Raw genomic sequence first — 13684 nt, forward strand, 5'->3', positions numbered from 1 at the left:
TATATAACATCATCATTCTAAGGGCTAGATCTTCAATGTAGGTGACATAGAATTCCACTGGGAAGCCATCAGTTCTAGGTACTTTGTCTCATTCCATTGAACTAATGGCCCTGCACCTACTGCAAGGTGATGGGGCCTCCCAGGCTGTCAGTGTCCTCCAAACCCAACCGCTGGAGATTTGCTTTTCCCAATAAGTAAGACAGATTCTCCCATGACAGCTCAATGGCAGGGGGCATCAAGTTTCTGTAAAAGTCCTCAAATTGATGATTAATCTCAGTCTGGCCATATAGATTTATGCCTTGTGCTGACTCAAATTCCAATATTGGGGAACCTCTAAAAGTGGGGTTAGCGAGCCACACCAAAAGACTGCCAGCTTTGTCGTACTGTGCTAATCCTGTTCATATATTCGTGATGGTCAAAGCACCTAAGCTTCTCCATGCATGCTGCTAGCTGCTTTTTGGCACCCAACACCTGCTGTTGCTGTCCCGGATTCTCAGGATGGGCCCTTTCAAAACGTTTGTTCCTGTACCTCCACCTCCACCTCCCTTAGCAGTGTGCGCCTAACCCCAATGTTTTGGCAAGACATTGAGCCCTGAATACCACTTTGAAAGTGTCCCATTCAGTTAGGGCTCAGTTCTTTGAGTGGTCCTTCTCTGCAAAATGAATGATAATGGCCTCCCCAATAGTTTGTTTAAATACTGGATCCTCTAGTGTCTCTACGCGTAGGCGCCAGTTTGGGATTTGGGGCCGCTCCCGTGCCAGTCCAATGATAGTGGTATTGATTATGGTCAGAAACCGTGCAGTAGAGATATTCTGCATGTTGCACCCTCACGTGTACCCCAGGGGAGCAGAGAAGTGCGTCAGATTGCACATGTAGGTCATGAAGTCCAGTGAAGAATGATTAGTCCCTGGATGCAACTGTCTCCAGGAGTCTACCAGGTCCCATTGTTGTTGCCAGAACTGGAATGACCGTGCCACCCAAATCACAGAAGTCCCTCAAGGGTGGGTGGGATCAGTCAACTATGGGATCAAATATACTATTGAAGTCCCCTCCTAGTACGATAGGGTGTGTTAGATGTAGAGCCATTGAGTGGGAAAGTGTATGGAAGAACACCCCCTGGTCTGAGTTTGGAGCATAAAGCCCAACAATAGTAATATCCTGTCCTGCAAGTATACCCACTACCAAAACATAGTGTCTGTTAGGGTCAGTGAGTTTCCCCCGCCCTTTGAAATGGCACAACAGGGCTGATCCAAATCAAGACTCCCCTGGCAAAGGCTGAGTAAGTTGTGGCATACACCTGTCCTCGCCATCACCTGTGGAGAGCCTCCCACTCTGTGAGAGTGAGGTGGGTCTCCTGAAAAAGGACGATCTGTACACCTCATTTTTTAAATATGCATATACCTTGTCCCTTTTTGTCATGCTGTTTAACCCCTTACTTTCCAACTAAGAAATGTATAGGTGTAGGTGGTTGCGATGAGGGATCAGTGTAGTGATATCCAGGAGCTGCTGTGCAGACTTCCCAGCTCCAGGAAGGGTGTGGGGGTACCAACCCACCAAACAGAGGACATATTTATTGGCCGCAGAGGCAGCATATTCTTCCAGTCCCAATAACCACTTAACGTTATGTAATGCTATCTGTATTTAATCACCAGCTCCATCTTGACCACTGATTCCATTTTAGCTTAGCTTCCAACGCTGTTACATTGGCGCCGCATGTATTTTTCCGCACACAGCTTGTGAACGTGGTTTCGCCTTTTCTCACCAGGGAAGGGAACATAACATGGGGAGGAATATAGATAAGGATGTACCTGGCTGAGAATTTTTATGATAGAGGAGGGTACAGCTCTGTCTTGGAAATACACCGTGAGATCTGGCCAGTCTCGATTGTGTTTTTTCAGCACTCACATGGTACGGCCAGCACTTGAATTTCACAACTTACTCAAAGGGAGAGAGTTTCTAGAACCTTCCTCTTAAGTTTGATTAAAGTATATAAGGTGGGAAAGCTTGACAGCTGGGAGAAAAAGGAACTCATCTCTGGGAATGGATGCATTGAGCAGAGCGTAATCCCATCAGGGTGGTTCTATTTCGTCTCGGTTGTCCAGGGTTCAATAACCTGAAGTTGGTAGACAAGGTATGATGTTGGAGTCTTCTTTCTAGCTTTGCGGAGTGCATGCATGAATAGGGAGTCACTATATACATTGTTGATGAATTGCATTTTCTTTGATCATTATTATTCTACTGCTGTGATTATTTTAAGAGTTGCACATGTGTTGCTCACATTATCATCTTTGTGTAACTTGGGAAGTGCCTAAATAAATTAATTACTCAGACTAAGTGTGCTGCATTCCTGTTACTTCGTTTCCTCTCGGTCTGAAGTAAAGCCAAACACTTTAACACCCCAACTCCCTGATCCCAGGACAAGAAGTGCATTCATCTCCATCCAAGCAATATCAAAATATTTGCATACTTTTCATATGCACAACTTAGAGCTTAAAGCAACTGGGGTCATTTTGGGTGCGAGTCATCCAGCCCAGTGGTTTACCATCCAGGTAATAGTGAAAAAGGATGTATGAACCAATCTACCCCTATTAGTTAGGGTTCATTATTACATCATTAGCAGGTTACTCAATTATGTCCAGTTCCAGCATAGGTTATCTCGTTCCTTCTCCTGCAGGTTATTTAAATAAGTTCATCTGCTGTGCCAAGTGTGATCCATGGGAGAAGATGCCTCTGGGTCGTGTGAGCAGGCTGGTGCTTGTTCTGAGTCCACTGGATCATCTTTGCCCATCTCTGATGGGGGAGTCAACCCAGTCCTGCCTGTGGCAGCTCTTTTCTCTACCACACTCTGGCACTCCCGCAGGCTTGGGAGCGGGACGGGATTGCATTTGACAGTTTTGGCTCCCTTTCTTTGGGCTATCGAAGTGCTGTGTTGGCTACTACTCGCCAAGATGTGTTCTCCCAGAGGAGGCTGTTCTCTCCAAACCTATAGCTGTTGCAGGGATGTAAAGAACTGCACAGAATTGTCACACGGAGCAAAGCAAGGAACAGTATTGCAAATGTGATGCCCAGTTCTCAGAGTTTATTTTTTGCATCTATGAATGAGGCCTATTGCCGCTCAGGGAAAGTCGTGATTTTCCGATTTTGCACTAAGATATCTTGTTTCACTCATACTGGAGTCAAAATGTGATATCGGTCCTTGCAGTGCAGTACTCTGGCCACCTCTGGTCTAAGACCCGCACCAGGTGGCAGCGGTCGAGAAGGCATCCGGTGGGCACGCTGAAGGGGAAAGAAAGGGGGCGAGGCCCTCAGGTGTCACCTTGACGTGGAGTCCTCCCTCCAAAAAGGCAGTCATATCAGCTACAGGTCTCTCGATATGCTCCGGCAGGCCAATTATGCAGAGGTTGTTGCGCCTTGCTCTGTTCTCCGCGTCTTCTGCCCATAGTTCTAGAATGTTTAACCTAGTATCTATTTTTAACATATTTTCCAGGAACATATAAATATCTGGGCTGAGATCATCCAATGTTCTTTCAGTAGTGGTGAACCTTTCCGTAAGCCCATGATGGTCATCTCAAAGCAGTCCCAAATCGGTGACCAGTGTGTCGATCTTTAGACTAATTGCTTCTCGTGACGCATCAATCGCCTGAAGGATGGTAGCCAGCATTGCTCTGCCCTGCCCTGCTCCCCTCGTGGACCACCACCAGCTCCCTCCACCATTACCCGTGCGGTGGGGGGTGATCTGGTTGCTGGGAGGGACCAATGGTATCTCTTTTTCTATTGTATTTACCAATCCTGTTTCTTTCTCTGGCACACAGAATGTATGTTTGCCTGGACTCTTCAGTGGGGTGCAGGTTCACTAGTGGTGGTCCTCAACCTCTAGGCACGGTTAAATGAAATGCTCAAGTGCCACGCCGGCACCGTGCCCCCACTCACCTCCCCCTCAGTTGCTTGGCAGCCAGTTTCCCAAGTGGTGTTGCGCCGGTCTTCAATAGTATGTCCGGCAACACAGGGTCAGTTATAGGCTGGCCCAGCCAGACACACCTATGGTTGCCTGCACAGTTTTTAGGGTACAAAGTGTTCACTAGGTTGTGCTTTACAAGGGGTTTCTGTGCCCCTGAGAGACAGAACTCTCTCTTCTGTGGGATGCCCGCCTTCAATTCTGCAGTAGTTTGGGGGGGTTGGAGGAGGTGCAGTTATGAACATGTGGGCATGTGATGGCATTAATCTTGTGTCTGCGCAAACCCCGTCTGCTTATTTATGCATAGTCCAATGTTCAAGGTTAGGGAGGCAATCAATGATGGTATTCTCCCCACCATGTCCCGAAGCAACAAGTCCAGCTTTCAAGCCCTATACAGGGTTGCCAGGCACCAGCAGCCCCCTGATGCAGTCGGGCCCATGGGAGTCCGGTGGGCCATCCCAGGCAGCTTCTCTAGAGCCAGGCAGAAGAACAGCCAGCAGCGGCAAGGGTGTATCAGTGGCCCCCAGCTGTGCGGAAAGCCCCAGGGTTTCTTGTTCTGTAGCCCCCCCCCCTACTCACTCACTAAGCCATGCTATTGCATGCCAGCAAAATGCATGCAATGGCACGGAATAGGAAATAAACGCTCGGGAAAGACACTCTGCTTTACAAAGCAAGCAAGCATTGAACCCGCTTTGTAGGAGAGCCCCATCATTTTGCGTTACGTCACTGAGCAACAGGTTGCTGTACTCACTGGTGCCGTCAGGTTGTTGTGCTCACACAGGGCTCGGTCTTTGCTCCTTAGAGGACCCGGGCCAGGGTCGCCCCCGCTACGATGACAGGTCTCACAGTGCTCCACAGGGAGAGGCTGTCTGACCCTCTACCTTGCCAGTTGCATGGCGATCCTTGCCTCTTACTTCCAGCGAGGAACGCAGCTCCAGTACTGCCCAGTTACAGGTGGTAGTACCACTCCTAAGTCCACAGACTCAATTACTGGAGATCGAGTTGGGTTACGGCCTGTTGCATGGCCCCATCTTGGAGGAGGCAGACTCGTGTTACCCTGTTGTGCTTTCACTGTTCTCTCCGGCCCTGGCCCCCAAACCTCAGTTTCACCGACCCAAGGGCATGCAGGCAACAGCATGTGCAACCCCACTATAATCTTAGAGGTGAGGTCAGTGTATGCAGCTTGGGATGGGCCTCGATGGCGGAGCTTAGCTAGGAGCTCTGTGTATCCACGTTCTAATCTATCAGTGGTTAACCAGCCCCCCCCCTTGCAGACTGTATTCCTGCAACAGAGAAAAAGAATCTAACGTATCAACAGTGCAGGATATGCTGTTGTCAAGGAAAGATGAAGGAGAATTGTTGTTACAGTCCAGAGTGCCCATTCCAGCCAGGCCTTCGTTTTTCAACTGACTGCACTGTGTACCATACAAAAGTGACATTCTGCGAAACTGACTGAATTAGAGGAGTAAGATTCATAATGAAAATAGCCTTTAAGTTGCTGTGCATGGAAACAGCTCTTTTAAGGGCCATTACTTGATCAGCTATGCAGCCTTTCAAATTTTTCCATCTCATTCCAAATATATTTTTTCTTTCTATTAGAAATAGGGCATGAGTTGTAAGTATAGACACAGTGACTTAAAGTAACTATAACTCGCGCCCCCGCCACATACAATTTTACAACAAATGTTACAGTGATATTATCAACGATGTTATAAAAGATATCATGATTGCAGTTATATATGTGCATGGCAAGGGTGCGAGTTATAGTTACTTTAGATAACTGACTATAACAGGTGAATTTCTATGGTTTGGTACATTTAAAATGTGAGCCTAACTGTAAAGTCCTTGTAACGTTTGCTTTGTTTTTTAAGTGAATTCCTATGTTTTTTAAAAATTCTATTTCCTAACTATAACATCCATGTAACTTTTTTTTTTCAGCAAATTACTATGTTTTTTTATTTAAGTAATTTTCATTGCTAAACTTTAATCCAACCACCACCGCACACGGGCGGAGGTTGGCCACAGAGACTGGCCTGTGGCCAGGCGCTGCATCCAAGGGGATCTGGGAGTGGATGCATGAGTGTCTGAGTGGGTGAGTAAGGGTCCAAGTGGGTGTATGAGTGGGAGAAAGATTGAAAAATGGAGAGAAACATATTTTGTTTTAGCTTTTGATGGATGATATACCTAGAATGAGATTTCTGGAGAAAAAAAATGAAAAGAAAAATGTATTTGTCAATTAACAACAGTGAGATCATCTTTTAGTATGATCCTTAAACTTTTGAAGTTTAAAATGAAGTAAAGGAGGGAAATGATCACAGACACCTTCAGTAGAACCCCCAAATGTGAGGATCTGTGACTTTAACCATTAGGCCACAGGTGACTGTTCTGCATCAAAATGTAACATTAACATTTGAACCACACATGTTGCTATTATAACTTTTTGAAGTAATTGCATGGAAAGACCATGCAATGACAATCTCGCTCTCTCTTACATTTCATTATGGGATGGAGGAGAGAAGAAGAGAAGAGAGACAGGACCGCAAAGGGAGCCTCAAGGGCCCCCGCATTCCTATCCGGCCCCACATGTCCTTTGGAAACTGGCATTGTTCCCACAAGCGGGGACCTGCTTTTAATATCAGTGCCCTGCTTGTGGGAGCAATGTTTTCATTGGTCTTCCCTGCCTGCATATTTGCAGGCAGGGAAGACAGATGAAAAGTACGCTTTCCGCCAGTGGGAGCTGTTTGATAGCTGCCGCTGTCAGAAAGCGGACTTTGTTTGCTTGGTGGGAGCTGTCATAGCTCCCACCAAGCAAAAGCAAACATCTATGTCCTGGTGGTGAGCACCCCAGGACATAGAAGGAGCTGGCCCTGGAGGGTGGTGGTCCCCAGGTCCATCAGTGGCTCCACAAGAAGGGACGTGCACCCCTCCTCCAATGTGCAGAGCCCCAAGAAGGCGGTGGTCCCCGGGGCTTTGAGAGGGTTGGGGGCCTGGGCAGCCCCCCTCCACATTAAATTACTTTTGCACCCTGGGGAGGTGGTAATCTCTGGGGCTGCAGGGGGCCAGGTGCCCCCCCCAACATTAAATTACTCTTGTGCCACAGGGAGGTGGCGGTCCATGGGGCTGCAGGGGGGGGCCAAACGGTCCCCCCCATTAAATTACTCTTGTGCCCCAGGGAGGTGGCAATCCCTGGGGCTGCAGGGGGACCACACAGTCCCCCCACACACAATGTACTAAATGTCCCAGGCAGGTGGTCCCTGGGGATGCCGAGGGGGCAGAGCCATCCTCATTGTTTATCTTCAATGCCCCAGGGAGGTGGTGGTCTCCGGGGCAGTAGGGAGCCTGCATGCCTCCCACATGATATTAGTTGTAAGCCCCGGCGAGGTGGCAGTCCGTGTGGCTGCGTGGGGGCACGCAGCCCCCTGCACACAATGAAATGAATGCCTCAGGGAGGTGGTGGTCTCTGGGGCTGCGAGGGGTTGGGGGAAATCACACTCCCATATTACAAATATCAATGCCCCTGGGGGCTTAAGTATTAAAAAGCGCAGGAGCATGCCCTTCATTTTTTTTTTAAATGGTTGCTGTGGATTTGTGACCCAGTTGCGTCCCTATATATACACACAAGTTTGGATTTTCTTTAATTTCTCTAAAACTACTGCACGGATTTACATCAAATAACAAAAAGGTCGCTCTCTGGACCAAGAGCTACCTTTCTGCCTAATTTGGTGTAATTCTATCCAGTGGTTTTGGCATTATTGTTCAAAATCCCTATGGAAAAATGAATGGGGAAAATATGATTTGGGACCCACTTAACAGATCACCCCGAAACTTTCCTCACAGCAGCTGGTGTGACTTGCAATTTTATTTAGATTATTTTGTGAAGATTCGTCAACCTGGTGCCAAAGATCTAGGCAAGAAAAAAAAATGCTTTTTCTATAGAAACTAGGTCCTAACTATAACTACGTAGTAATGACTGCCACTAGGTAATACACAAATATGAGAGCGAAAATGTAGCTGTGTAATATTGTCTGATAAAGCCATTGAACGTTTCTGGGGACATCAAACCACAATGCCCTCAGAACCACAAGATGACAATACAGGAATATATACTACATGGCATCAGTTATTTTCTTTCTATATTAAATATTTTTTTTGGGGGGGTACTTAGTCTGAAAAGGCTGTTTTATAAAATATGCCGCTAACAATAGGCACAGATTCAAATTTCAATGTTTAGGTTTTGTTTACCTTCCTTGATTTTTTTTTTTTTTTAACAAAACAATTATGAAGGTCTGCGGATATAACGGATTCTGTGACTTCAGTGTGTAACATATAATTATGGCTTGACTACATTTGCGATTAAGTCTGCAAATTTAACAAAAAAATACATATTTTCTCGTTCAGATGGATATAAAAATAATACAGTGAATGTGCCAAGTCATTTCCGTTATTTCTCCATGATTTAGGTAAGCTTGCTGCATAAATTGGTCCTCTGCGCTGCTTAAATAATCCTCGTGGCCCGGACCATCTTAAAGCTCTGTAGAAGGGTTTGTCACTACGATGACGAAATCTGTAATTATCTAAACAAGTCGTAACCGAATAAGTTAACCTGCTAATGACTAACAAGTCTCTCTGGCAGATTGAAGCCGTTTCTGTCGCGTCAGGTATATCTCCCGTCCCACCACACTCACCCCCGTGTAACATAAGGGGGAGGGGGGGCATTTGTGTTGTAATGCCCTGAAGATATTGCAGCGCCCACGGAATCCAGGCCTACTAAAGGACAGAGACTAAAACGGACTGCAGAGAGGTGCAACAGACCCGATTTAGGCGAGAGAGAGTCGTTTTTTTTTTAAGCCAAAAATATATTTATTTTACTCGTTTCCGCCTAAAATTGCCTCCTTTTCAAGTGTAGTCAATTGGGGAAAATCCATTCCCCCTGTTTATTTTGAAAATGTCCCAATTTCCTGTTCTAAAATGTTGGCATACACGTCTACCGGGAACAGCTAGCAAGAACATGGAGGAAAGAGGTCCTGTTCCAGTGGTAACATCACTTGGGTGCAGAACTAGGGTACCAAGGGGTTCTCCTATACACCTTACTCACTAGATTGTATTGTGTAATCCTGGACGAATCACGTCAGGTACCAAAAGCCCATCTCTGTGTGTTCGTTTGTCGGCCATGGCTTATTAGTTAGCAATGGCTCGTTGCTTTCTGGTCTTTTTAACGTCATAGGGTTTTTAGAAAAAAAAACACACATGTCAAATGTTTTTTGACTAAATAAAAAGCCGACAGCCTGAAGCCCGACACTTGACACAGCAGCCTACACAAAATACGTACTCCAAACTTTCCTACATGCGGGGGGGGGGGGGGGGGTGATTCGTTTCACAGTGAAAGCTGCAGAAGTACCAAGCCAGGTCACTCCAGGCTCGCGTCGCTTCACCCCACATTTCTACTGTTTGATCTTAGGGAACTCAGGTATTCTCACAGTCAGTGCTTTCAAAGGGCAGATGCTGTCCGCTACCGAGCACGTCTTTAACTTGAAAGGGAGAGTACCTGCCCCTCCCAGCGTTGCTGCATTACATTTAACGGGAGAGCACCTGTACTTCACGGGAGCAAACAGGTACCGAGTAACGAGCCTGTATATCTCCTTTTAAAGCAGTGCTCAGTCTCGTTCCATCCACCCCTTGCAGTCGTTTGGAAACAGCTGGTGGGGACACAATGGAACATAAAATGCGTGGATCGGAATGTAGCGCCCCTGCACCTGAAGAAACTCCTAGACGCGTTTAATTGTTATAAACTGTAACAGGAAAAAAAAAGAGTGTTAGGGCAACCCAAAAGGCTTTAATAGAGTCAGAAGAATCATAGCAATTTAAAAAAACAGTCGTAAGTTTTAAAACCGAGGCATGTCCCACTTTTCTGTTGGACACCTTGTGCCAAAATCAGAAGAGAGTATGGTGATCGCATCATGGCGTGCAATGTCTTTTAAATGTACAACGAAACGGGGGCAAGAAAGGGTAAGACTCGCTCTCCTCCAACCCTCGGTCAATGGGCAGAGCCCCAGAAAGTGAAACCGCACGCTCTCACCTGCTCCTTTCTGTTGAAATTCCTGCGGGGCCAAAAGCCAGTATGAGAGACTTGCTGGCCTAACCCCAGTTACCCAGGATTGGGGTAACAGGCGAACACCCCAGTTCCCTCCAGTGATTGTTTTCAGGAGCTCTCGTCTAGCGCTTTTGCTTAGACGGACTCCAGCAGGGTCAAAGGTCAGCCTGGCCCATCCTATCTGGGCGGGGACGACCTGGCAGTCCAGGTGTGTGTGCGCACGTGTAGGGCTTTATGGGGAGAAGAGGTTGGAGCCCAAGTCTGCCATGTGACACATCACGCTAGACATATGCCACAACCCTTGTGACATACCCCACATAGTCGGACCCCCGGGCTTCCTGAAGAAAGCGGCCTAAAGATGGAATGGAAGAACGATGCTTCATTCTATGGTAATTTCATTATTTGACTTGAAATCCCATCAGTACACACGGGGTCGACTGCAGATGTTGATAAGTAACAGTTTAAGTGTGTGCCCTGCTGTTCATACCCATGCGGGCAGTTAAGTAAGGTTCCGGTGATTGTTTTGGGGGTTACCAGCTGTAGCCTAAAGCTCCTGATATTTCACTAGATATGTGTCCAGACGTTAACTACACTCCCGGCCCCTGAGCTGATCAGCAGATAGATTGTTCACCTACGCTCAGTGCTTAATTTGTGCTTGTTGTTTCCGGTGCTGAGCACCGGCACTTATTTTTGAGGGCCGGTGCTTAGTCTTCTACCTCAAGCATTTGCAGCGAACAAAAGACACGTTTGGGATAGAATGAGGAAGAGAAAATCGTAAGAGTCACAATGGGAGAAAGCAGAAATCTGAAAGTGTGAGCTGAAGGGACAGAGAGTGGTTTTAAATGGATTAAAGAGGCCCGAGATGGCTTCGGGATTAAGCTGCCTCAGTATTACTTGTTCGCACATTTCATTGCAGCACCCGCGTGTTTAAGAGAAGGGGTTTGAGCACAGGCACCTTTTTATTTACAAATTAAGCACTGCCTATGCTAGAGGCTATCCGAGCACCTGATATGGCCATAGATGCACCAATGTCCAGACGCCCCACCACACAAACCCCAAGCTTTTCCTCCAAAGCAATATGAACACTTTGACCCTCAGTAGGGTAGCTCAGAGGGTTAACACCCTTGCAGCATGCGAAATACACGCGCCACTCCCAGCATTTATTTCTTCTGAGTGGGTTAAAATACGCACCTGATGAGTACCTGATGCCTTCTTTGCGTACCATGTTTGATGTAAACCTCCTAAATGCATCTAAATGTTAGTGTGTTATATAAATAAAAATAAACAAAGGTACCTCTTTGGTGACTCCCTTACTCTTAGCTCATAGTCCGTTCCTAATATCAACCTAGAGGGACCATTCAACCCAAAGCCAGGATCAGAAAATGCTTCTTTAGCTCTGTAATAGACATGTTTGTGCCTGGTGCAATGCATTCTGGTAGGTGTAGTATCTGGGCACTTTATACTCATGTACATATCCTTGACAGCTCCCCCAATTGAAACTTTGACAAGGCCGATAAGTTTGCCTTTTTAAAAAAAATAAGTGGGAGTGCTTCTGTGACTGAGACTTTTATATATTCAATTATATGGATTAGTGAATGAGTCAGTGGTTGAATGAGTGCAGGAATGTGCGGGTGACTTCGTTAATAGATGCATGAGTGTGTAGGTGGATAAATTAATAGGCGAGTGAGTGCCTCGGTGGGTGACAGATGAGTGGAATGATAAATGACTAGATGGATTTGACGAGTGATTGTGTGGCTCGATGAATGGGATTGGTATCTAAGCACTCATCTCCTAAACTAGTTACCCACCCACTCACACAAATACTCATCCCGCTACCAACTAACCCTTTTCCCATCCATTCTCTCACTGATGCATCCCTCTAAGCACATATTTTCCACACACACATGCATTCATCTAGTGATCCTCTCCACCTGTTTATTAATGAATGCCTGCATACATGTAGTCAACTTTCAAATTTATTGCCAGATCAAATAATAAAAATCCATCAACACAATACACACTGATTTTAAAACAATACAGTACCACACCAACAGTCTTTAAAAAGCAGATACAAATCTATGTGTACAGCATCACACCATCTAAAATCATTGTACGAATGGTACAATATCTTTAAAAAAAATGGTGATTTTATAAGCCATGCTCAGTCCAAGTACTTGAAAAACGCAAATTCTTAAAGCATTTACTTAATCCCTTAGTGCCAGAGACCAACACATAGGGGCAATCCATCTGACTCTAGGTTTGTAGCAAAAAGGGAAGAAGGACAGATGTGGCGTACCGGCCAGAGCTGCCGACTTCAGAACTGGGGAATCAGATTTGAATCTTGGCGTCGGCTCAACATCCTGTGATTCTGGGCAAATCGCTTAATCTGTGAGTTTGAGCAAATCACTTAATCGCCCTGTGCCTACAAAAAATGAATGTGCCCTTTTGTAATGTAACTGGTGCTCATGTAAAACGCTCCAATACCTTCAGGACGAGTATGCTCTATATAAAACCTGCAGAAAAAAAGTAAAAGTGTTCCTTTATTTCCTTAAATTGACAGCAAACTGGGCACAGTGTCCAGCCAAGACGAGGTAAAAATGGCAATTGGCATGACAACATATCTAAACTTCATCTAAGCCGACCTCACGTAGATAGGTTTTAACAAAATCAAGAAAGTCCTCAGATCTGCTTACATGTTCATGAAGCAAAAAAGTTTGGGACCAACTACAGAGAGCTTCATATGATTCGCTTTGTTCAATAAATAGAGCCCAGTACCATTTCTTGGCAGTGGCAGTCAGGACAGGTCTAATAGATGATGGATTGTATCAACAATTACTCATACCCAGGTCAGTGAGAGACTGTTTAACATGATTTAGTCAAGGGATTTTATGAATATTGGGGCAGCAGATAATATCTCTGTAGACCGCCCCTCTAAGGCTTCAACTCCGTGGTGTTCCAAATGCAAAGCCAGTGCAGAGCAGGCATTAGCCTAGCAAGCTTTGTGATAGACTAGACGTTGCTCTTAAGCCTAAGGGGCAGAAAGGGGGTAATCCTCTAGGTTTAAGAGGGACCTTTATAAAGTTATTCTAGGCCACCCATAACTTTACCAAATCAAAAGGACCGAGGAGCTCTGCACCGTAAAGTGATAATTATATATTTCAATAGCAGGGGAAATTGGGAAAAGTAAGACCTTTTACCAAACCTTACTATAGCAGATGCCCTGATTAATAAAAAATGAGCTCTTAGAGACTGTGACTCCCATGAGTTAGAAGCAGACAGTCTGACACCTAGGCAGTCAAACTCCTTGACTCGTCCATGACTGTTCTACTCGAAAATTATATTCCCCTACAATTCTTCTATTTGTTATAGGCCATACATTTTGTTCTCTGCACATTGATTTCTAGCGAGTAATTCTCACAAAATAAAGAGAACCTACTTACAAGTGTTTGCAACCTAGCCCACATCTTTGAAATAAGAATGGTATCATCAATGAAAAGACGCACCAGGACCTTCTGGCTGGCTAGGACTGGAGAATTATTTGGGCAGGCTAGATAGAAAACAAATGTAGTCATTAATATACTTCATAAATGTTTATTTGTCGGTGTGTTAGCTCTTTGAGCTCCCCATACTTGTGCAT

General features: G+C 45.7%; 1 protein-coding gene across 3 annotated transcripts in view; it reads right to left on the reverse strand.

The window, feature by feature from the left end:
• Positions 1-10232, reverse strand: part of SLC39A5 (solute carrier family 39 member 5) — a 163209-nt gene extending 152977 nt beyond the window's left edge. For all 3 annotated transcript variants that reach the window (XM_069230561.1, XM_069230562.1, XM_069230560.1), the window contains exon 1: positions 10033-10232. The gene's annotated coding sequence lies outside the window, so the exon portion shown is untranslated. The remainder of the gene's footprint in view (positions 1-10032) is intronic.
• Between the last annotated feature and the right edge of the window lie 3452 nt (positions 10233-13684).

Source organism: Pleurodeles waltl, chromosome 4_2 (genome assembly GCF_031143425.1).
Source record: "Pleurodeles waltl isolate 20211129_DDA chromosome 4_2, aPleWal1.hap1.20221129, whole genome shotgun sequence".
Taxonomy (NCBI): Eukaryota; Metazoa; Chordata; class Amphibia; order Caudata; family Salamandridae; genus Pleurodeles; species Pleurodeles waltl.